Source organism: Ambystoma mexicanum, chromosome 4q, assembly GCF_040938575.1.
Source record: "Ambystoma mexicanum isolate Mex_15411 chromosome 4q, UKY_AmexF1_1, whole genome shotgun sequence".
In the NCBI taxonomy this organism is placed as follows: Eukaryota; Metazoa; Chordata; class Amphibia; order Caudata; family Ambystomatidae; genus Ambystoma; species Ambystoma mexicanum.
In genome coordinates this window covers 863995860-864019659 of record NC_090928.1, presented here as the reverse complement: position 1 = coordinate 864019659, position 23800 = coordinate 863995860, and positions in this window count along the sequence as shown.

The window sequence follows — 23800 nt, the reverse complement described above, 5'->3', positions numbered from 1 at the left end:
AATGGTGACGGCTTTGGAACTACAAAAACACCCAACTTAAATACATGCAAAGAAAGTGTTGACAGCCACTCATATCAGGCATTGCGTCCTTCAGGATTCACATACCTGCCAACTTTCTGTGATCAAAAATCTGTTGGAATCTCTTGGTTCTGTTGGAGGTCAGGCAGACCACCTTAAATAAGTTCTGTGATGAGAAAGAGGGATATGGACGTCATTATATTTTATCATTATATGTACTAAGTACTCTCACATAAGCAGTAGAAGTGAATTGAGTGCAGGGCTTTGTAGTGAGACAGGTCTGTGTGCCTCTCGAGGGCCATTGATCCTTACATCCTCTTCAAGGCTTATTCGGATTGAGTACAGGACTTTCGAAAGGGCATTCGAAAAGGGCTGATACGGCTGAAGACTCTCCCCAGCTGAACTGCTGCTTGTGGACATTTTTGCTTCTTCCTGATTGCACGAATCACAAGGACCTGTTTACCCCGACTCCTTCCCAGAATCCCTTATCTAGCCGGGCGCATGCTCATTCGCGCGCGTGCATTCACAAAGGGTATTCGAAAAGGGCTGATACGGCTGGAGACTCTCCCCTGCTGAACTGTTGCTTGTGGACATTTTTGCTGCTTCCTGATTGCACGAATCACGGTATATTGTGCATATGAACATAATGACTGCCAGCACCTGAATGGACTGTAATACAGTGTCGTAGTCTGATGGTGTGCCCTAGCCTGACAGTTTTGTTTTCATTTTCTACAGGGGACCTGTTTACCCTGCCTCCTTCCCAGAATCCCTTATCAAGCTGGGCGCACTTGCATTCGCGCGTGCGCATTCGCGAAGGGCATTCGATAAGGGCTCATACGGCTGCTAGGGCTGGAGGGTGAGGTGAGGGGCATTAACTTCTGTTGTTGACTTTTTAAAACGCTCGAGTTTTCTTGTGTTTATTTGTTTAAAGTGAAGATTGCTCTTGCTGGTGTTATAACCACAGCCTTGTGTGGTACAGGAAAGGTGAATGGTGAGCCTTTTTACGTTTACATTGAGTACAGGACTTAGTAGGGACACATGTCTGTGTCCCACTCAAGGGCCAATGGACCTTACAGCATCTTCAAGGCTATTCAGATTTCTCTGCTCTCATGGTCTAAAATATGTTGACTTTATCCCCCAACCTCAGGCATTCTGATAAACTCTGTATAACTTTTCACTCAGCTCCAGGGCCACTGAAGCTTTCAAATACAACCAATGGCACACTTGTTGTCAAGATATTAACTATTACCATTTTAAAACTGTTTATTCTTGTACAGAGTTAACACCAGGCTATTAACGGGGCCGAATTTCACTTTTTCACAAAAACCAAATGCACAGGCAACTTTCAGTTTGCTGCAGTGACTTTGGCCAGGCTTGGCTGAAGAAGTATGGGCACGCACTTTTAACATAATGGTTCCGTAGCCCCCTTGCTTAGCGTTGAAAACAGTCACAGGAACCTGTGAGTTTCATACATTACAAGGGATACAAAGAAATACAGCTGGGTGTTGATAGGTGACGATTATCACGTGATGGCCAACCATCAGGGAGCTGAAATACGAAATACCCACTGAAAATCTATACATTCTTCTATGTCAACAAGTGACTGATGTGGAGGAACTGGTGTGAAAAGGGAACAAGGTGATTACACTTCTGTATACCCCAAGGCAAGTTATGGCACAAGGGCTCCCACAAATGCAGCTTGTAAGGCAATTACTGTAAAGAGCGCATTTAAAGCCTCAGAACTAAAGTAGTATAGAGAGAAATATATTGCTGTGTTATAAGACTGCTGACTGGCAACATGGGGGAGTTGCTGGGGGCCCATTTGAGGATCATGGCGCCTCTCAACTGAAAAGATGGAAAGGCACTGATGCTATTATACTGATTTCTAGTGATGCCACTGTGCTTATGTCAACACTCAACTTCCCACACTTAATGGCTATGGGAGACGTGAGGCACAGAATAGAAGTACACAGTGAAGAATGAAGAGTTTGATTAGGACTGTGCTTGCACAGTCCTTTCCCTCACTGGGGACCAGCACATATATGGTGGACAATACCCTCTTTTAAATAAGGTATTCAAGACACTCAAAACATTTGCATTTACTTCTTTGTGACCTTCACAAGCAATGTGTGCTCAAAATCCAGTGGAAAGTTTAATGAACACGACCTGTGCCCAAGGAACTCTGGGCCAGCACACTGCGTGATTAAAGCCAGGCACCGAATGGAGCTTTGCACCTTATCCATGCTGCCCTTGACACATCAATTTTCAAATATTTTAAAAAGCAACGAATGTACCTGCCTCAGAGATTGGAGATATTTGCAGCTGTGTGTATACAGCACAGTGACAGACACTGGGAGGTCAGAAGAATTTCTGCAGTGAGACAGAGCACTGGCTCGTAGCTCTGAACAAACAGTATTCACGATGAGCTCAGCCAGGCAGCTTTGCGAGGCACGGGATGTGTGTGGCGTCACCCTGATGTTCTGACACTTACCTGGACCTCGCAGTGCCCAGGGCAGAGAGTGTGTCTGTTTCACAGTAGGCCATGTCCAGGCAGCATGTCAACATCAATCAAATTAATCGGCCATTAACACGCCCACCTTCCAATACACATGGAGGATTCTGCTCGCTTGCTGGGCTGGTTGGATCTCAGACAGCCAGGCCTGGAGCCATAAATTGGTAGTTTTGGACATCAAAATCTGTAGTGGGTAGCACTGCTTAAAAAGCAGTAGCCTTTCCCTTCCTCTAACGCACCCTCCATGGGTCTCTCAATTTCCCCCATCTTTTCTAACTGCTATTCTATCTCCTATCCTACTTATCTCACTAAAACTGGAAGGAAGATGCTCACAAAGGATACCCTGGTCTCCAACCCAGGCCCTAAAAACAAAGAAGAGACTGGATCGGGCTAATTTATAGACCGCTGGATTCAGCCCTTAGCTAGCAAATGGACAATCAACAACTAAAGAACCCAACAGTCTTCCTCACTCTTCTACTTCAATCCATCTACTACACGACTCAGTCCATGTACCAAATAGGTCTTGAGTCCATGAATTTCTTTAAATCATGTAATTTATTCAGTCACTCAGGAAATACAAACAAATTCAACAAAAAAGATATGTACAAGTATAACACACATACCATTTTCAGAGGCACTGATTTACAATATTAGCATCTTGCCCATTCTAAAATACATCCTAAAAATAATGGCAAGTAAAAAACATACATCAAAATATATTGATAACACCACACCCTTCCTATACAAAACTAAAACCAATAGTGCAGTGTAAACACCAATTAATTTCTCATTGCAATAGTAAAGTGCAAATTCGCTACTAAAGTGCAATACAATGTTGGTTGGGCAGCATCAGACACCTATTCTCATAAGGGGATGCCTTACTGGAAGAATCCGTACTTGATAGTCGCCCTTTATCTGCCTAAAGGGGACATTAATTTTTAAACTAATAACATTTCTCAACACTGTGTATTGTTCAGTGCATATTACCCCAGGACTTCACATCACTGACACCTGTCAGTGCCTCCTCCCGACAGACTTTCACTGGCATCCTCTTGGTCATTCCTTCTCCCGACCTATGGACCCTTCATATGGTTGCATTTCTCTCTCCCTTATTCCTCCTCTCCCATGAATGGTGGCATCCGGTGGGAGTTTCTCTTGGCCTCCTTCCTGGCCTCCAGAGTCATCATTATTGTCCATCTGAATGGCACTGTCATGGTCCAGGGCCCCCAGCCCAATTTACTACTATTTGATAGGTGTCTCCCTTGCCTCATTAACTTCCTTCCTTCTCCTGTTATTCCTTCTACCACTCCTCTGGCTCCTCTGCCACCTCCTTCTTTCTCCTCTCTGGCTCCTCTGCCATCTACTACCTCTCAGTCCCCTCTGCTGCCTCCACCTGCTCCCCTGCCATCCACTACCTCTCTGGCCTCTCTGCTACCTCCTCAGGCCCCTTTGACTTCTACCTCCTCTCTGGCTCCCTTGCCACAACCTGCCTCTCTCCGGCTTCCTTGCCATCCACTACCTCTTTGGTTCCTCTGGCACCTCCTTCCTTCACCTCTCTGGCCTCAATGCCATCGAACACCTTTCTGGTTCCCCTGGCACCTCCTCCTCCCTCCACCTCTCTGGCTCCTCTGCCACTTCCTATGGGTGCTCCTCTCTCTGTACCCCTTACCAGAAGTCTTTCAAAAGTAGCAACCTGCTCCACGCAGCTACTCTCAACTCTCGCTCTGCTGTCATCTGCCACCTCCTGGAGCTCACCATGACATGGTTCAAGGCCAGCTCTGTCACACGTGTTGACACTCTCCTCCCTGAGGGCTACACAATCCTCTCAGGGTCCATGCACAACAGGCCCACAGGTGGATGGGCCCTGATCTTTCCTGAGTGGATCCCTGCTTCTATCATCCACACTCAAACCGATTCCTCCTTTGAATGCTTGGTCTGCAGGCTCTCCATCTCTGCTGGCCTTTCTCTCTTTCCCTCTCCATTCTACCCTCTGGTCTGACACACTCTTCTGGACACACCCTGGATGTTCTCATCTCCTCAGCCATCCCCCTCTCTATTCCTCTTACTACTCCACTCTCCTGGACTGACCACTTTCTTCTTTCCTCTCACTTGAAACGTCCCGTCCCCTTGGCAAAGTCCCACCCAGCACTGCCACCTTCCTTCGTGTTTATTCGACCTATGAAACGAGTCTCATTGGTCACCTTTCCTCCACTTTCTCTCTTCCCCTCTACCCCTGTGGCCGACTCCCACTCTGACACAGCCCTATCCAACCTGTATCTTTCTGTCTCTAACACTCTTGATATCTTTGCCCCTGTCATGAGGATCTGCCTGAAGCCTGCCACCAAGTGCAACTCTTGGTATGACTGCGCTGCGGCCGCTCTGAAACTCAAGTGCAGAGTAGCCGAGCGGAAGTGGGGAGCTTCGGTGCACCCTCTGACAAACTGGCCTGCTGTCTGCCCCAAAGGCAATACAGTCTCTCTATCTTCTCCAAGAAGAGGGTCCATATTCAAGCCTGTATCTCTGCGGCCTCTAACAACATGGCTGAACTTTATAAAATATGCAATGCGCTGGCCAATCCTACTGCAATTTCCGTCTCTTCTACACCCACCCAGGCTCTCTGCAGGGCTCTGGCTTCTCACTGCACCAATAAAACCCAGGACATCCTGTCCGCACTCTCCTCTTTGTCTCTTCTCTCCCCCTCTACCTCTCTCAGCCTCCCTTGGCCACTCCACTTCTCTACTTCTCTCCTCCCTCTATCCTGTAACACCCGATGATGTTTCTAGACAAGTCCGGTCTATGAAAGTGTCCTCTTAAGTGTCATGAAGGTGACCCCCTGCTCCTCCAGAACCATTTAGGACAGCATTGTTGCTCTCACTCCAACTGTGGCTGATTTCTGTGATCACTCCATTGACACTGCACCTTTCCCCTCTCTTCTCAAGCACTCCCTTGAACACCCTCTACTAAAAGAGCCTTCTGCTGACCCCTCCTGTCCAGCAAACTATTGCCCGATCACTGTCACTCCTTTCCTGGGCAAATTCCTGGAGAGGTTGGCTATCTCCTATCTAACCCTCCATACTGAATCTGTTGGTTGTCTCAATGACCATGAGTCTGGCTTCAGAGTAGCCAGAGGCACAGACACTGCTCTCCTGAACACCTGTGAAGATCTGCTTTCCAACCTTGACTCCAGCTCTCCCTTTGTCCTCATTCTCCTTGACCTGTCCTCTGCTTTTGACACGGTCACCCATGCCATCCTGATTAATCGACTCCACAAGACCCTGGGCATCACGGATCAGGCTCTGGTGTGGCTGACCTCCTTCCTCTTGGACAGACCCTCCCAGGTCCAGCTTGGACCCTCTCTCTCCACCACCTCTATCTTCACATGTGGTGTTCCCCAGGGCTCTAACCTCTCACTCTGGCTCTAGAATGTCTATTTGGACCCTTTGGCCCTCCTGATGTCTACCTTTTCTTCTAACTTTGAGTGTTATGCAGACAACATGCAGGCTACCTTCGACCTCCTACTCCTCCTCGCTCATTCCTGATTGTCTATCCGCTATTCAGGCATGTGCGCCTCCAACAAATTCTGCCTTAATGCCAGTAAAACAGAAATCCTTCTCATTGGGACCCCTGCTCCCGCTTTTCCTCTCTCTCTCTCTCTGTCTCTGGCTGCCCTCATTGGGTCCTCTCCCCTCACCCTCTTGTGAGTCAAAAAACATTGGTGTCATCTTTGACTCCATTCTCTCTTTCTCTCCTCACATCACAGATCTTGCTAAGAAAGCCCATTTCCAGCTGCATCGCCTCAAAGTTATTCTCCCTTTTCCCACCTTCCACCAGAAGTCCACTGTCTCTAGAGCTCTGGTTCTCTGTGGGCTGGACCACTGCCAAACTCTACTCTTTGCCCCCTTCATATTATCCAGAACAGGGCCACAACACTTAATCCCTGGCCTCAAGCCCAGGGACCACAGCTCTCCGGCCTGAAATCCCTTAACTGGCTCCCGGTGGCTGCAAGGATCAAGTTCAAGACCATCTGCATCATCCACAAGACTTTCTTGGGCTGTGGCCCTTCCTATATTCAACTTTCTCTTCCCAAATACCTTCCTTCTAGAGCCCTCTGCTCATCTTCCATTCACTCTCTGTGGGTCAGCCGCGTCTCCAAGCAGAGAGTGGGGGGTAGATCTCTCTCCTCTGCAGGTGCCTCTCTCTGGAATGTCCTCCCTGTCTCTCTTCATCTTGAGCCGGATCTCCTTGAGTTCCGGAAGCTCCTCATGACCTTCCTTTTTGTCAAAAGTATTTGATCATGTACATTTTCAAAAGCGTTCACCCGTCAATATGATGTATCTTCCCTAACAAAATGAAATATAGCTGGCACAATGAAATTTAGATATACTGAACTAAGCTTTACTGTAAAGCATGGAGATGATGCAGCGTTTTACAGTATCAATACACTAATTATGCATTATGTAACAAGCTACATTTTAGGAAAGTAATTGCATAACTGTCTTTTAAAAAAAATATGACACATACTGGTCTTTGCCAGACAGGATATAGAAAGCTTAGTAAAAGTAGCATCCCGATTATTTCTGGTTTGCAATTATTTGAAAAATAAATTCTTGCTTAGCACTCCCACACATGCCTTTGACACTTAAGAGTGGAGGAGATGATTCTGCGGCACTTTCTCTCTATTAGGACTTGAAGTGAACAGAGAAAAGAGGGGGAAGAGAGCACAGAGGGCAAGAGAGGAATGCAGGACGAGCTTTGCTTTCATCGAAGAGGGCAACTTAATTAGCTATCTTTGCTACACACTGTCAATTTGATTAGCAAACTGACAGAAGTGCATAGCAAATTGCAATGCAACACTGCTTATTTTATGCCTTGTACCCTGCATTAATAAATTGAATTTAGCTGTGTTTTTAGCCTGCATTACCAAATTGAATTTAGCTGTATTTTCAGCCTGTATTACCAAATTGAATTTTAGCTTGTGTTTTAGCCTGCATTACCAAATGGAATTTACCTGTGTTTTAGCCTGCATTACCAAATTCAATTTAGCTGTGCTCTACCCTGCATTACAAAATTGAATTTAGCTGTATTTTTAGACTGCATTACCAAACTGAATTACCTGTGTTTTCAGCCTACGCTGCTAAATTGAATTTAGCTGTGTTTTCACCTGCATTACCAAATTGAATTTAGCTTTGTTTTAGCCTGCACTATCAAAATGAATTAAGCTGTGCTTTACCCTGCATTACCAAATCGACTTTAACTGTGTTTTTAGCCTGTACTCAGAAACCGAATTTAGCTTTATTCCCACATGGAGCCAGCAAAGCCAGCAACACTCAAAGGCCTAGGCCTTAGACTCACAGACCAGACCTCAGTAGATAAGCCTGAAGTACCCCTTTGCACCTCCAGCACTCATTTTGTCAGTAAAAATGTAGTATTACTAACAGTAGGCTGCTGTCCATGCCATCCATCGAGCACCTGCCCAACCATGTTCCTCCCTACTGATGTCTCCTTTGGTCAACAAAATCGCTCCCACCCCTAAAACGAACCGCCAAACACTCACCCTAACCCATTGATTCCCAAATCGCACCCACCCAACAAGCCTCTCACAGCCCATGGGGCACAGGACCGACCCTCTTTGCCCACCCTACAAAGAAAATGCAGTCTGCTGCCGGCTCCGCCTCCCACACGCTGAACATCACCGCACCTAAACCAGGTCCATCCCACTCGAGACCAGCATCACCAGGAAGCGGTGCCTCCCATAAAGCAGACCACAAACATCTCGTCAAAGCTGATTACTACACACAACCCTCACCAACATCCCCAACATTATCAGCACTCACCAAAAGCCACAAGTACACCACAACAACCCACATGGGAGGCACTGAATCAACCACGCTTTACAAATAGCCCCCACAACACCTCGCACAAGCACCCCACTCCCAAATCCATGGGCTCCACTACCAAACTACACGTCCAAATAAGGAACGAAAAGTTTAGCACAACTGTTGCCCTGACCGTCACATTAATAGTAATGTGTTTGATTGATTTCAAGTTGATGAGAGTTGTTTATTGATACAGAATTTATAACTATATAACACATTTAAAGAAATTAAGGTTAGTATCTCCAAAAAAGTTAAAATCTATAAAAGATGAGAATGCAAATATTAAGGTTTAATGTGTTACTAAACACTAAACATATTATAAAACCAACATTTAAACCAAAATTGGTGAAATCTTAACTCACTCTCTTGCTTTGTTTTTTTGTTAAGTTATGTTTAGTTTGTATGTGATGTATCTGTGTTTGGTTTGTACTTTGCTTGTTAATGTTAGTTGCTGGGTGAGAAATGGGGTTTGAATATGTACGTAGGAGTGCAGGTTGTGAGTCATTTCCAAAATTGTGGGGGCATGTCTTCAGATTATTTAATATAAAATGTATTGTTTCTAGTTATTTAAATATTTTATTTTGTGAATTGTATGTATGGTGATGTGTTGTTGATGTATGTTGTAAAGGTCCAGCTATGGCATGATGTTACTATAATGTTGGTTTTAATGTTGGTTTAATTTTTGATGTTTGGTGTTTAATAATTTTTTAGACCCTAATGTTGGCATTAATGACGTTTATGGATCTGAACTTTTTACAGATAGTACTGTTCACCTTTTCAAATGTCTTTCAAATGTTTGGCATTGATGTCTATTTTATTCTAAATAAAATATCATTAAATAACTGCTAATGCATTTGTAAACTTCTGTTTATGGATTGAGTTTATTTTTCATGTTTTGAGTTCATTTTTACTATTATTTGGTTGTGGTTGTGTGGTTGTGTTATAATTAATGTACTATTTTTCACTAAAAGATATTGCACATTGGGCCTCATTAATAGCTGGGTGTTGCAGGTAAAATGCGACGGTTTACAACCACATTACTGCACCACCCAACTAGAAGTTTGGCCGAATGTTGGAGGATTCACCTCCAGCTATGAGCTGGAGGTAAATCTGGCCACTTTCTGTCTGTTTTGGTGAAATTATCGCAGGCATAATTACTGCCGTGGTAATTCTGCCAAAATGCCCCATAGAGTCCTATAGTCCCAAAACTATTGGGTAATACCACCGGACCAAGTGGCAGTAATGATAGTACAGTTTGGTGGTATCTTGGCAGATTTACCACCTGGGATACCACCAAACTTGCAATGAGCCCCATCAACTGTTACGTGGTTGCAGTCTATTGTCACCTGCTTAAAACTACAATCAATATATTTTTTTATATTGTTATATTGTTATTTTGTTATATTTTGTTATATGCATGCAGAAATTGATTCAATGCTAGTCAACTGGGTTTGTGGTGAGCCTCAGACGCTTATTGTCTGTTCCAGGGACTACAATTGCTATTGTTCAGACCCATAGGAAATGATGACCAGCGATTTTTGGTGTTTGCCAGTCTTCCATGTTCTCAAGAAGCCGTTCAAATAAGCTTAAATCAAGGGGCAGACGTTGGGCTGAATTTTTGTTAATTTGGCGATTACTAAGATGCAATGGCAATGTAGCAGGGGATTGCCCCAGTCAATAAACTTGGAAGCGAGGCTCTTCACATTTGACAGTAGATTGTGTTTTTGTGTCGGATTTCTTGTTTTTTAAAGCAGCCTCTCTACAGCTTCTACCTTCTTCTAAAAGTGACCATGTCTAATTACTGTTGGAATTAGAGTCAACTTTGTGTATTGCTATGACTAAGGATCCAAATACAGAAACCTGATTGTAAATAATACTATAGAGTGAAGATCTCCTCTTCAGTTGCTAGGTCTCTGAGTTTGAACCCACACACTCAATAGATGAACTGGAGCTTCTATGGGAAATTATTAAAAACCTCTCCATCTAGGTTTAACCTTACAATACGAGAACACATTCTTTTAAGTATACCTACTAGTGAACTAAGGGTTGCCTCTTTTTTAGTAACTCATTGGAACCCATTTGACATAAATATAAAGAACCAAAAGTCTGAGATGAGACATGAAATTAGGACACTTCAAAAGAATTGTAAAGGTCCTTTATCCGATATTCTCCATAACGTTAAAAAAAGTTAAAAATAAATATAAAAACGGACAAAAATCTAATAAGTTAATTAGGAAAATCCAGGATAACCAAAAAGTGATAATATTATTTGCCAGTAAAGATACCAGAGGCATATCGCCAAAACGTATTAGTGGTCACACAACTCAATTCTTATCACAGGCAACTTCCATTCCTGAAGAAATTTGGGCTGATTTTTTCCAGAAAGTCAACTTTTCTTCTACAGTAGACACCAATGATAGTGGGCAACCACTTAAATGGGTTCTAACGTCTGATGTCGTCAATTTACAATAAGCAATTGCAAACCTTAAGAACTCATGGGTGGGGGGGCCCAGATGGACTCCCAAATATGATCTATAAATTGGATCCCATTCTTTGGTCAACACACTCTGATTTTTATTTCTGCAAATAATTGGCACTGGTAGAACTCAATTCAGCTGGCATAATGCTATAGTGGTAACCATATATAAAAAAGGGACCAATTTTCTCCATCAAATTATCTGCCTTTTAGCCTGATTGATACGACCATCCAGAGGCGTTGCTAGGGGGGAGCTAAGGGGGCTATAGCCCCTGATCTTTTGGTTGTAGCCCCGGATAGAATCCCAGGAGCTACAACCAAAAGGCTAGCTAGCCCCCAGTCCCGACAGTTCCAACATCAGCCTAGCCCCGTGTCTTTTCCAGACCTGGCAATACCCCTGCGTCCATCAATATTTGGTCATTATTTGTACTAAAGGACTTCGAAGATTTGGCCCCAAATTTAGGGCGTCTACCTATGTTCCAAACAGGCCTCAGGAAGCATATGGGTAATTCTGTAATTAGAAAGCCATGCCTATATCCTTGGTGCCACTTTATTTAGTGGCATTAGATATGGCAGCAGCTTTTGAAAATTAATTAGGAGCAAGCTGTTGGGATTAACTTCCAATGTCCCACCTGCGAGAGAAAATATAAACTAAGAAAAGACACAAAACACGAGTCTGAACCTACACCAAAACCCAGAGTCCCAGACAGTATGCACAATACATGGACACTTCAGCCATCTAATTTTGATGTGAGATAAACAGTACACAGCCATACAAATACATATGTACTTGGAGATCGGCTTCGTAGAAAGATGACAGACACAATTAGCAAGGAAGCACACGTTTTGAGTCAATTAAGCATAAATAAATACATGTGCACGCGAGCAAGCCCCAAGAGACAGGGAGCACTTTAGACAATAGAGTGAGCATTCATTAGATAGAACAAGCAGTAACAGATTCAGACAATATGCATGATGCACTAACATTTCTCCTAGTTCATTTTGACATGAGATAGATAGTAGCCAGCAAAACACACACATGAATATATGCAACAACAAACTAACATATAGGCAGATGTTAACCGTAAACACACATGGCAAAACTAGAAGAAACAAATAATGCATCAAGTAGTTATATGAGTGTGCAGTAGAAACACTAAGGGGAAGGAAATGTAACACACAATATATAGTAACATCCCATAGGTATATAGAACATAGATTAGGCCTCAAAATAGAGGTAGTTTGTGGGCAGGTTTGACGTTGGTAGGCCTCAAAACCTCATGGATTGCTCCACACAGTCAAATGTATACATTTCCAGCTCACACACGAGAAACACGCTGACAAGGCTAGCAGCCTTGAACATGGTGTAAGGTCCTGCTGTGATTTGTTAGGAGTATGAGGTAAAATTCTTTCACAGGCACAAAACAAGGAAACATGACGTGCACTTGCAGGAATTACATGTTGCTACCAGAAGCAGGCACTGCGAGGGGAAGAGGTAGCATGCCACGCAGGGATTGGTTACAAACAAGAATGGTTCAGCAAAGTCTCACACATCCAACAAAATGAAACATATAACTAATAAAGTTCCTGTTCATGTTCTAAGAAATTAACAAATACAAGGTCACAGCTCTGGTGGGAACAAGGTAATGCGCAGAGATATACACAAGTCATAGCCATTCAGACAGAAGATGCACCTTTCCCCACTGTAGAAAAACATCCAACTAGGAGTGGTGACACATACACTGAATAACATGAGCTCTCGGCTCAGGAAGACCAAGGTATACAGGTCTAAGAGTAAGCAAAAGGCCCAAGCTCATAACAAAGGAGGTAACAAAGGTTGTACATCGATTTATGACAAATCCATGAATTATAGAAATGTATTAAACAATGCAACCATACATTTATACAGATTCAGAAAACACATTTTCTAGACGGGTGTATGGCCTCAGAGCTAGAGGATGAGGAGCACACCACATGAGGTCATTCAGACAAACTAAGGGAAAGGAAGGAGAGGAACAACATATTTTCAATAAGAAGTCCCAATATTATACTGCCGGTTGAGCAGTTGGAAGGGTGAGCGCGGTAACATGGTGCCAACATTTAACTCTCATGGGAACAGGATGCGAAGAATACTATTGTTGCCACACTGTTCACACCTCACAATTTTATTGGCCAACAGTGACCAAAGCGGCCCACCCCAGGAAGGCCAAAGGAGCTACACCAATCAAATGTCAAAGAGTATATGAAACATGTTAATGTATAGACTGTCCAATCGTAATCCTCAGAAACTAAAGGTACCACCATGAAGTTATTATTATGAGGTAAATAGTAGACTGGTCATGAGGGTTAGGATAGGCCAATAGGGCTAGGCATTCTATAGATTACCCTATGGAGCAATCTTGGCTGTCCAATTGACGAACAGTAGTTCTAAAGAATTCTGAAACAATGTTTTGCAATGCCACTCCACTCTCTACTATATAACACCACCATTTTGTAATGTTCATTGAATGATTTTTTATTGTTCCCAACTGTGATTGCATGTAATTAACTTCTGTTTTTCTTGCTCCCATGCACTTTTTATTGAGTCGTTGGATTGCTTTATTATATAGCTTCTTGGGTATTCTGCTACAAAGGTCAATGGTACGCTTTGGAGGTGGAATATTCCCCTCGGACTATTAAATATGCTTCTGATATTTGTATTTATTCGACATTTGTATGGCGCCTTTTCCAGGTGCTACAAGACAAGTTGAGGGAGGGCATGGGATAGAAGCAGAACAACAAACAACAACAAACTGTCATATTGGCCTTGGAACAATCCTACCATGCACGTGCAAGACAAGGTGGTAAGTGCACGGGGAGGAGGGTAGAGGGACAAGTGCAGGAGTGGGGTGCCCAAAGGGAGGGGGGTGGGCAAGTACTGGGGGGCCAGGGTGGAACGTTCCAAGGGAAAGAGAGGGGGAAGGGAGGAAGAGCACAGTTGAGAGGGGGACTAGGTTAGGTCTAGTTTTGGCAAGGGAGCCTGAGGGAAAATGCTGACAAGGGATGCTGGGGGCACTGGTATGAGGGTGGTCTGGCCCCTGTGTGACTCTGAAGGGACCAGACCCCAGTCGCAGCAGTAGAGGGAACACTGGCAAAGGAGAGGGAGAGGCAAAGAAGAGGAGAAAGGAAAGTCATGAGAAGTTTCTGGAACTTAAGCAGATCCGACTCAAGTCCGAGGGGGACAGGGAGGCCATTCCAGAGGGAGGAACCAGCCGAAAAAAGTGATCTACCTCCCACTCTCTGCTTGGACAAATGTTTGACCTGCAGAAAGTTGGAGCCACAGGACCAAAGGACTTTGGCAGGGAGATATTTACGGAGGGAAAGCTGGATGTAGAGAGGTCCCAGTTCCCAGACAGAATTGTGGATGATGCAAAGGGTCTTGAATTTGATCCTTGTAGTCACCGGGAGCCAGTGGAGAGAATTTAGGGCTGCAGAGTAGTGGTCCCTGGGCTTGATGCCAAGGATAAGCCTTGCAGTCCTCTTCTGGATTAGTTGAAGGGAGTGAATAGAGGAAAGAGGCAGATTGAGGAAGAGGATGTTGCAGTAGGCCAGCCTAGAGAGAACCAGGGCTCTGGAGATGTTGATCTTCTGGGGGAAGTTGAGAAAATGTAGAATGCCCTGAGGAGGTGGAACTGAAAGTTGGACTTCTTGGCAAGGTCTTTGATGTGTGGAGAGAAAGAGAGAGAGGAGTCAAAGTGGGTGAGGGGAGGGGATCCAATGTGTCTGGCCGGAGTGTGCGGGGGTAAGGAGCAGGCATTCCAAAGAGATTGCTGTCTTACACACATTAAGGCAGGGATCATTGGCAGAGAGCCATGTCTGAATAGCAGTCAGGCAGTCAGGTATGAGGGAGGGGGGGAGGAGGAAGAGAATGGCAGCTTGAAGGAGAGCTGTGTGTTGTCTGCATAACACTGGCAATGAGGGGGGAAAGTGGAGATCAGGTGCGCCAGAGGGGCCAGGTAGATGTAGAAGAGCCAAGGCGATAGGATGCCACAGGTAGGGAGAGAGGTGGAGGAGGGAAAAGGACCCATTTGCACTTGGGTGGGTCTGTTTGAAAGGAAGGAGGTCCGCCCCGCCAGTGCCCTGTCTGTGATGCCTAGGGTATCATGGAGACAGTTTATGAGGATGGAGTGGTTGACTGTGTCAAAGGCAGAAGAAAGATTGAGGAGGATCAGAACAGAGGGAGTGTTTGAGTCCAGGTTAGAGAGAATGTCTTCATGGGCGTTAAGGAGAGCAGGGTTTGTGCCTCTGGATGCCCTAAAACCAAACTGGTGGTCATAGAGGCAGCTAGCCATTTTGATGTGGAGGATCAGTTGGGGGATGACCAATTTCTCCATGAGTTTGCCAAAAAAAGGGGTGATAGAGTTAGGGCGATAGTTAGCCAGGCAAGAAGGGTCAGCTGACGGCATTTTTAGGAGGGGTGCACAAAAGAGTGCTTAAGGGGTTGTGGGAAGGAGCCAGTGGCAAAGGAGTGGTTGTAGAGGTCAGCCAAGGCTGGGGCAAGCAAGGAAATATTGTCCTTGATGGTTCTGGAGGAGCAGGGGGCACCTGTTTAGAGAAGACATTTATAGGAGTTCAGGAATGCATTTCACTTCCAAAACCATCAAGGACCACATCAACTCCCTGGCTCCTGCCCTGGCCGACTTCTGCAACCACTCCTTTGCCACTGGAGTCTTTGCATCCCCCCTGAAGCACTCCCTTGTTCACTCTCTTCTTAAGAGATCCTTTGCGGACCCCTCCTGCCTGGCTAACTATCGCCCAATCTCTGGCACTCCATTCCTGGGCAAACACCTAGAAAAACTGACCATCTCCCAGCGAAATCTCCACACTGAATCTGTTGGTTGTCTTCATGACCATTAGTCTGGCTTCAGAGCTGCCAGAGGCATGAAAACTGCTCTCCTGAAAATCTGTGAAGACCTGCTCTCCAATCTTGATTCTAACACCCCCTATGTCCTCATCTTGCTTGATCTCTCTTCTGCCTTTGACATGGTCAACCTTGCCATCCTGCTCAAATGTCTCTGTGATAACCTGGGTATCACTGGTCAGGCCCTGGCATGGCTGACTTCTTTCCTCTCTGACTGACCCTCCCAGGTCCAACTTGGGTCCTTCCACTCCAATATCTTTTTCTCTACCTGTGGTGTCCCCCAGGGGTCTAACCTCTCTGCCTGGGTGTTCAACCTATAACTGGCACTTCTTGTCCAGCGCATTGCTGCTTTCTGCCCCAACTTTAAGTGTTATGCGAATGACACTCTGCTCATTTTCAGGCTACCTTCGGCCACCTCTTCTCCTTCTTTCATCACTGACTGTCTGTCTGCTATCCAGGAGTGGTGTGCCGCCAATGACCTCTGCCTTAATGCCAGTAAGAATGAGATTCTCCTCATCGGTACACTCGCTCCCTCCTTTCCTGCCGCTCTCTGGCCGGCCTCTCTTGGCCCTCCTTCTGTTCCTACCTGCAAGGCTAAAAACCTTGGGTCATCTTCGATTCCACACTCTCCTTCTCTCATCCCATCTCAAACGTCTCTCAGAAGTCACACTACATGCTGCACCTCCTCAGAGGTATTCTACCTTTCCTCTCCTTCCCCCAGAAACTCACTCTCTCCAGAGCTCTGGTTCTCTCTAGACTGGACTACTGCAACAGCCTCTTTCTAAATCTTCCTGCCTCTACTCTCCGCCCTCTGCAACTCATCCAGAACAGGACTGCGAGACTTGTCCTTGGCCTCAAGCCCAGGGATCGTATCTCTCTAGGACTGAAATCTCTGCACTGGCTCCCAGTGGCTGCGAGGATCAAGTTCAAAACCCAATGCATTGTCCACAAGGCCTTCTGGGGCCCCAATACCTTCAACTCTCTCTTCCTAAATAGCATACCTCTCAAGCTCTTTGCTCATCTGCCTCCAACTCCCTTAGAGTTAGTCGCTTCTCCAAGCAACGAGTTGGTGGTAGAGCTCTTTCTTCAGCTGGGGCCTCCCTCTGGAACAGCCTCCCTGCCTCCCTGAAACTTGAGAACCATCTCCGGTTCCGGAAGCACCTCAAAACCTTTCTCTTTGCTTCTGCCTTTTCTCCTCCCCTCCCCTGCTGACCTCCTGGCTGAAACTGAATCTGCACTGGTTACCTGGCCACCCTCTGTTCTCTGGCTCAGGTCCCTCCGTCTCCAGTCACTCACACCTGCACTGCCTGCCTGGCAACCCCCGCTCTTGGGGACTGTTTCTGTATCCCTACAGTCCCACTACCAGCACTTGACACTGATGTCTGCACTTACCTTTGCACTTGCCACTTGCTGGACGTTACTTTACTTATTGTTATTATTCTATACACATATACTGCACTGTCCCTCCCCCGTTCCCCCTGCAACTTCCCCCTTCTCCCATTCCATGCACTTGCACGATCTGAATGACATCTGTCCTAGTAGGATCGCTGTCTGTCCTCCCTTTGTGGGCTCTCCCTTGCCTCATCGTGCCTTGAAACACTTGTGTATAGGCGCGTTATAAATGCCATATCATATCATATCAGAAGGAGGAGAGTATCAGGGGGTGCAAGGAGGACAAGGGAGGCAAGAGAAGGGGATGGGGAGGGAACAAATGAAAGAGAGGAAAGGATGTTCAGAGTTTTGGAGGAGAAGTGGGTGGGCAGTGAAATGCAGAGGGCCTTGGAGGCAGGAGGAGAGGAGGAGACTGCAATAGGAATGGCAAGTTCTTTGCAGATTGTAAAGAGCTCAGCCGTGTTATTGGTGGCTCCAGAGATGTGGGCTTGGACATGAGCCATCTTTTTGGAGCAGAGGGTGAGACAATATTGCCTTTGGAGTAGGCGGCAGGTCAGTTTGTCAGAGGATGAGCTAGATGCCTACCACTTCAGCTCTGTAGCTTTGCACTTGTGTTTCACAGCTGTCAAGTCAGAATCATACCAAGAGTTGCATTTGGAGGCAGGCTTCATTTGGATCCTCATGACAGGGGCAAGGATGTCCAGAGGGTTAGATATAGAGAGATGAAGGTTAGCTAGTACAAAGTCAGAAGGATAGACCAAAGAAGGGGACAGAGGAGGGATGAAGGTACAGACAAATGCAGCGACCGGCACACGCTTGATCGGTCGAATGACGGAGAAGGAGACTGGCAGTGCAGGCTAGGCATCATGAGCGGACCAGGGAGGTCAATGTGGAAAGAGAGGAGAGAGTGGTTAGACCAGGAGAGAGTGGTAGTGAGAGGGTTGGAGAGTGGGATGTCTGTTGAGATGAGAGCATCCAAGGTGTGTCCGGCAGAGTGGGTTGGGCCAGAGGGAAGGATAGTGAGGGAAAGAGAGTCATAGAGGTCGCGAAAGAGTACAGCAGCCACATCCGGAGAGTCGAGATGGATATTAAAGTCACCAAGGAAGATAAGTTTGTGGGAGGAGGCAAGATGAGAGGAGGACAGGTCCGCCCATTCTTATAGGAAGAGGGAGAATGGTCCAGGGGCCCTGTAGATGGTAGCAAGGGTAAGAGAGAATGTAGGTGAGACAGATAACCTGCAGACTAGGCTTTCAAAGGACGAGTAAGTTTGAATGGGGATGATGGAGGCAGGAACCTACTCAGGGAAGATCAGAGCCACTCCACCAGTAGAATCTCAACAGGCGGCCAAGCAGACAAAATCAATGAGCACACTAGAAATGCCCAGATACAAAGAACAATAACATATTGGAAAGGCACACCTAAATTCGAATTTGCAAGAAAGCACTAAAGAGCACTAAAAGATGGAAGATGCACAGTTGAAAAAACACACCTAAATTCGAATTTGCCAGAAGGCACAAAAAGCAGTACAAAATGGAAGATGCACGGTTGGAAAGGCACATCTGAATTCGAATTAGCAAGAAAGCACTAAAGAGCACTAAAAGATGGAAGTTGCACAGTTGGAAAAACACACCTTATTTTGAATTTGCCAGAAAGCACCAAAGAGCAATACAAAATAGAAGATGCACAGTTGGAAAAGCACAACTAAATTCGAATTTGCCATAAAGCACTAAAGACCGGTACAAGATGGAAGATGCACAGTTGGATCGCACCCCTAAATTCGAATTAGACAGAAAGCATTTTTCTTTTTACGCAGTGCATTAAAAAACAGCAGAGAGCATGCAGTAAGTGGCACAGCACTATGCATATTACAATTGGTTCAGAAATTGGAGGTTATAGTTAGGCAGGAAGGGAAAGGAGCAGGAAACAACCAATAGCAATCGGAGGGTCCAAGCGAGGTCTGTGGTCCAAGCCAATGCGATCCAAGCTGCTTACAAGAGAATTTCAAGTCAGGATTTTGGTAGTGGTCAAAGCAAGCAGTGGTCCCAGTCTATCATTTTAGAAACATTTTAGAAACATTGCCAAGAGTCAAAGGGCCAATGAGTTGTGGCAGGGAGAGGGGCTCCCTCCAGCTCCAGACAGGGCCAGGCACGGTGGACCCTAGGCCTTAAGAAAAGAGCCTTGAGTAGGGGAGCTAGCTAAAGCCTGCCAGCTCCCTTGATTAGTAATAAAGAGTCTTCAGCCTATCAGGCAGAGTGGGGTGGGACTCTGAGCACAGACAAAGGCCATCTGGCCTGCAGAAATTACGGCGGCCATTTTGGAGTGCACACGTGGCTGCCGACTTGCAAAGGAACCCAGATGACCTTTTGAGATGAAAACACTTTTCGTGCTGCAACGGAGCACAATAGGGGCACTGGAGTGCCACAATAGTCCAAGTGGGCTAGGCAGGTAGTTATTTACAATATTTCTGATTTGTTTTTGTTTTTTTGGAAAAAAATACAGGCGGTGGCACCAGAGTGCCTAATGAGAAGATATTACCTATGGTAATTTGCTGAGGCCTCTGGAGATCAGGAAAGTAGAGGAGGTGGAGCTGCCAGCATCCACTGCAGCCCAATGTAGAAGACGAGTGCGGATTGCACAAGGATAACACACAAGTGAGACTTTGTCTCAACAGATAAGGGCAAATGTTGGATTGAGACAAGGTTGTGTACTTGCTCCATCTCTTTTTAATCTTGACATGGCAGATATGGTTGAGGCTATGGCTAAATCAGACTTATTTCTGCCAAAAATAAGCAAATCCCAAATTGGGTGACTTTCGTACACAGTTTTATTTATTTTATTTAGCATTTGTAAAGTGCACCTAACGCTCAGACATCTTGGCACTGCTGAGAAAACATACATGAAAACAAGCAACAATAGACATTAAGAACAGTGATAGTACATTGTGGTCTATGGGTCTTGTGTGAAGAGCCAAGTCTTGAGTTTTTTCCGGAAGGAACAGAGGGATGGGTCGGATTTGAGTGATTAGGGGAGGGCATTCCATTGTGTGGCAGCCACCACTGGAAATCTGCAAACATCTGCTTTAGCTCTTTTGAATTTGGGCATAGTGAGCAGGTGTGAGGTAGATGCCACAGTGTGTCTGTTAGTGTGGGGTTTGGCTAGAATGTTGGAGAGGTACTTTGGGGCAGTTTTAGATAGACATTTGTGCGTGATGGACAGGGCTTTGAATCTGATGTGGCCTTGAACATGAAGCCAATGGACATAACATCTGGCTGCAGAAATGTGTTCTTTCCTGGAGATGTTTAGAGCTGCTCTCAATGCATTATTCTGGATGATTTGTCATTTTTTTTACATTGCTTGTGGAGGGACCTGGGAAGAGGGAATTGCAGTAGTCTAGACTGGATAGTATGAGGGCTCTGGCTAGTGTGATGCAACTCTGTCGTTCGGAATGGTCTGCAAGCGTTAATAAGTTTAGCAGTATATGCTGCAGCAGATGCTGTTGCATTGACTTGTCTGGTTAAGGAGAGTGCAGAGTGTAGATAGACCGCTAGGGCTTTCACTTCCTTCAGGACAGTGATGAAATCCCCATCTGTAGTGAAGGATTTGTAGTCGGCTTCCAGTTTGTTGAATCGAGATTGGGTCCCTACCAGTAGGAGTTCTGTTTTGTCATTGTTAATACAAAGTTCATGTTGTGCCATCCATGTTTGGATGATTTGGTAAATTTTGTTGAGGGCGTTGGTGTCCTTGTTGTGATTCCCAGAGATAGGCAAGAGGATCTGCGTATCATCTGCATGGTTGGTGTAGGAGGCACCTTGTTCATCCAAAAGGTCAAACAGAGGCTTTGGGAAGATGTTACAGAGTGTAGGTGATACACATGATCTTTGGGGCATGCCGCAAGGGACTGGGGCTGGCGTGGCGGCCACTACATTGGAGAAGACTCTCATTGTGCTATCAGATATAAAGGATTCGATCCAGGCTACGGCTTTGGTGGAGAAACTGGCTGCTGAGGATAGGTGTTGGCAGAGGATTTTGTGGTTCACTAGATCGTATGCGGCAGAGAGATCGAGCAGGAGTAAAATGGGTAGATTTCCATTATCTATGATCTCATCCATTCAGATTTTCAGATCTAGGAGAGCTGCCTCTGTGCCATGTTTCGGGCGGAAGCCCGATTGGCATAGGGCAATGAGGTTGTTTACTTCAAGGTGTTCTTGTATTTGCAGGTATGCTGCTCTGTCTAACATTTTGAGGAGGACGGGGACAGTGGTGATTAGACGGTAGTTGATTGGAACAGTAGGGTCTAATGAAGGTTTTCTTATGACAGGGTGGACCCATGCATCTTTTAAGTTGTTCAGGACGATGCCTTGACTGAAGCAGTTGTTAATGAGAGATGTGATGAAGGGGGCTAGTTCTGTCACACAGTCTTTGATAAAGGGAGCAGGACAGATGTCGCTTTGGCACCTTGAAGGTTTCAGACCTGTAATGATTTTAGTGACTTCTTTTTTTTTTTTTTTATTTGATTTAATTGTATGAAACAATTTTTACAAAGTAGAAAAGAGACAGAATCTCCACATTAACTATTCCAGAATTCCCACGATCGTTCTTTGTCCTGAGCCCCAACATCTCGTGATTCCCTGAGGGGCTCCATCAGATCGATCTTTTTCGGTTTGAATTCAGATTCCGAATCAGAGTGAGGTTCAGCTACCCCCCAGGAGAAATCGAGGTAAGGACGCCCAACTAGTAGACCTGCCCACTCATACCTTCCCCGTCAGCGAAGTAGTTCAATTTCTCGGAAGAAGCCCACCACCGCGATCACCCAAGTGGTCTTCTCCCCACTTAATAGCCGACACCACCATTCCTCTTCATCATAGATGTGTAGGTTTTTAGTGACTTCTGGAATTGAGAATGGTTTAAATTCAAATAGATTAGTGAGTTTGGGAAGGGTGTTGGTGTCAGTGGGAGTAGCTGTTAATAGAATTTTGTTTTTTATTGTCAGCAATTTTGGTTTGTCATTTAGTGATTTTGTCCAGGAGTGCCTTTTGGATGTTTGTGCACAAGGCGGTGTCCTTAAGACAACTTTCTGGCATACTGACTGGATATTCACGTTCCTGCAAAATGGCAAATAAATATTATGTTCCTGTTTTGGTGTTAGTCATGCGCTCATTATAGGTGTGGCTTTTTGCCTGGAGGATGGCCTGTTTGTAGATTTTTGATACAGTAAGGAACTGGTCTTTATTCATATCTGAGGGCGTGGTTTTCCATGTGGCTTCGGCCGCTCGCTTGGTGGACCGTAAGGATTTAAGATTAGGTGTAAACTAGGAGTTGAGGTGAGCTAGTGGCTTTGGTTTACGAGAGCTCAGTGGCGCGACTTTGTCTATCACAAGAAGGAGAGTATTATTGTAGAGCTCTACCATAGAGTTGGGGTTGCACGCTATGTGTGGATGGTTAGTGATCAGCTGTAGCAACGGGAGCATGTTCTCCAGGGTTAAAATCCAAGTGTTTTTTGATCGCGAGGCTAAAGCTAATTGTAGTGGAGCCTTGAGTGTAGTCAATTTTGGAATGGAGAAGGTAATGACATTGTGATCAGACCAGGCGCAAGGCTGTTTGGAGACAATGTTAGTTTTGCCATTCATAGCCTGCAGCCAGTCTAGTGTTCTGCCTTTGTTGTGTGTAGATGTGTGGGTGATGCTCTGTGTGAATCCTAACGATTCAATCGTGTTGTTGATGGTCAATGCGTTAGCATCTGCAGGGTCATTGAGACCTAGATTGAAGTCTCCCAGAATAATAATTGTGGAAGAAGGTTTAGAATTGTTGGTGAGGAGGAAGGCTATGTCCTCATCAAAGGAAAGGGATACGCCCAGTGGCCTGTAAATGATGTAGAAGGTCAGTGAGGCTATCTCAAGGAGCAAGAGTTTGATTGACAGCAGTTCACCTGATGAGAAGGTTTGGCTAGGCAATTCTATGATAGACAGGTGCATTCTGCCAATGAGAGTCACACCACCTCCTTTGGCGACAGGTCTGTCTTTCCTGAAGATGGTTTAACCCTCTGGAATAGCTAGGGAGAGTGACGGGCCGGCGTCTGCATGCAGCCAAGTTTCCATGATGGCTAGCGAGTCAAGTTGGTTATAGGTGAAGAGATCTGAGATGTTGAGGGCGTGGGCTAGTAGTGATCTGACCTTGATTAGTCCACCAAGGATGTTTGCTGGTTTATGTTTGTTGTTTGCTATAGAGGCATTAGTGCTATTGTTTGGTTCACTTGGGCAAGGTACATACACAGTGGCTTCATTAGATACATGTTGGCAGGGCACATACACTGAGGCATCATTTGGGCCACTTAGGCAGGGCACATACATTGAGGCATCATTTGGTTCACTTAGGCAGGGCACATACACAGTGGCTTTGTTAGATACATTTGGGCAGGGCACATACATTGAGGCATCATTTGTTTACTTAGGCAGAGCAACTACACTGAGGCATCATCTGGTTCGCTTAGGCAGGGCACATACATTGAGGCATCATTTGGTTCACTTAGGCAGGGCACATACACAGTGGCTTCATTAGATACATTTGGTCAGGGCACATAAACTGAGGCATCATTTGGTTCTCTTAGGCAGGGCACATACATTAAGGCA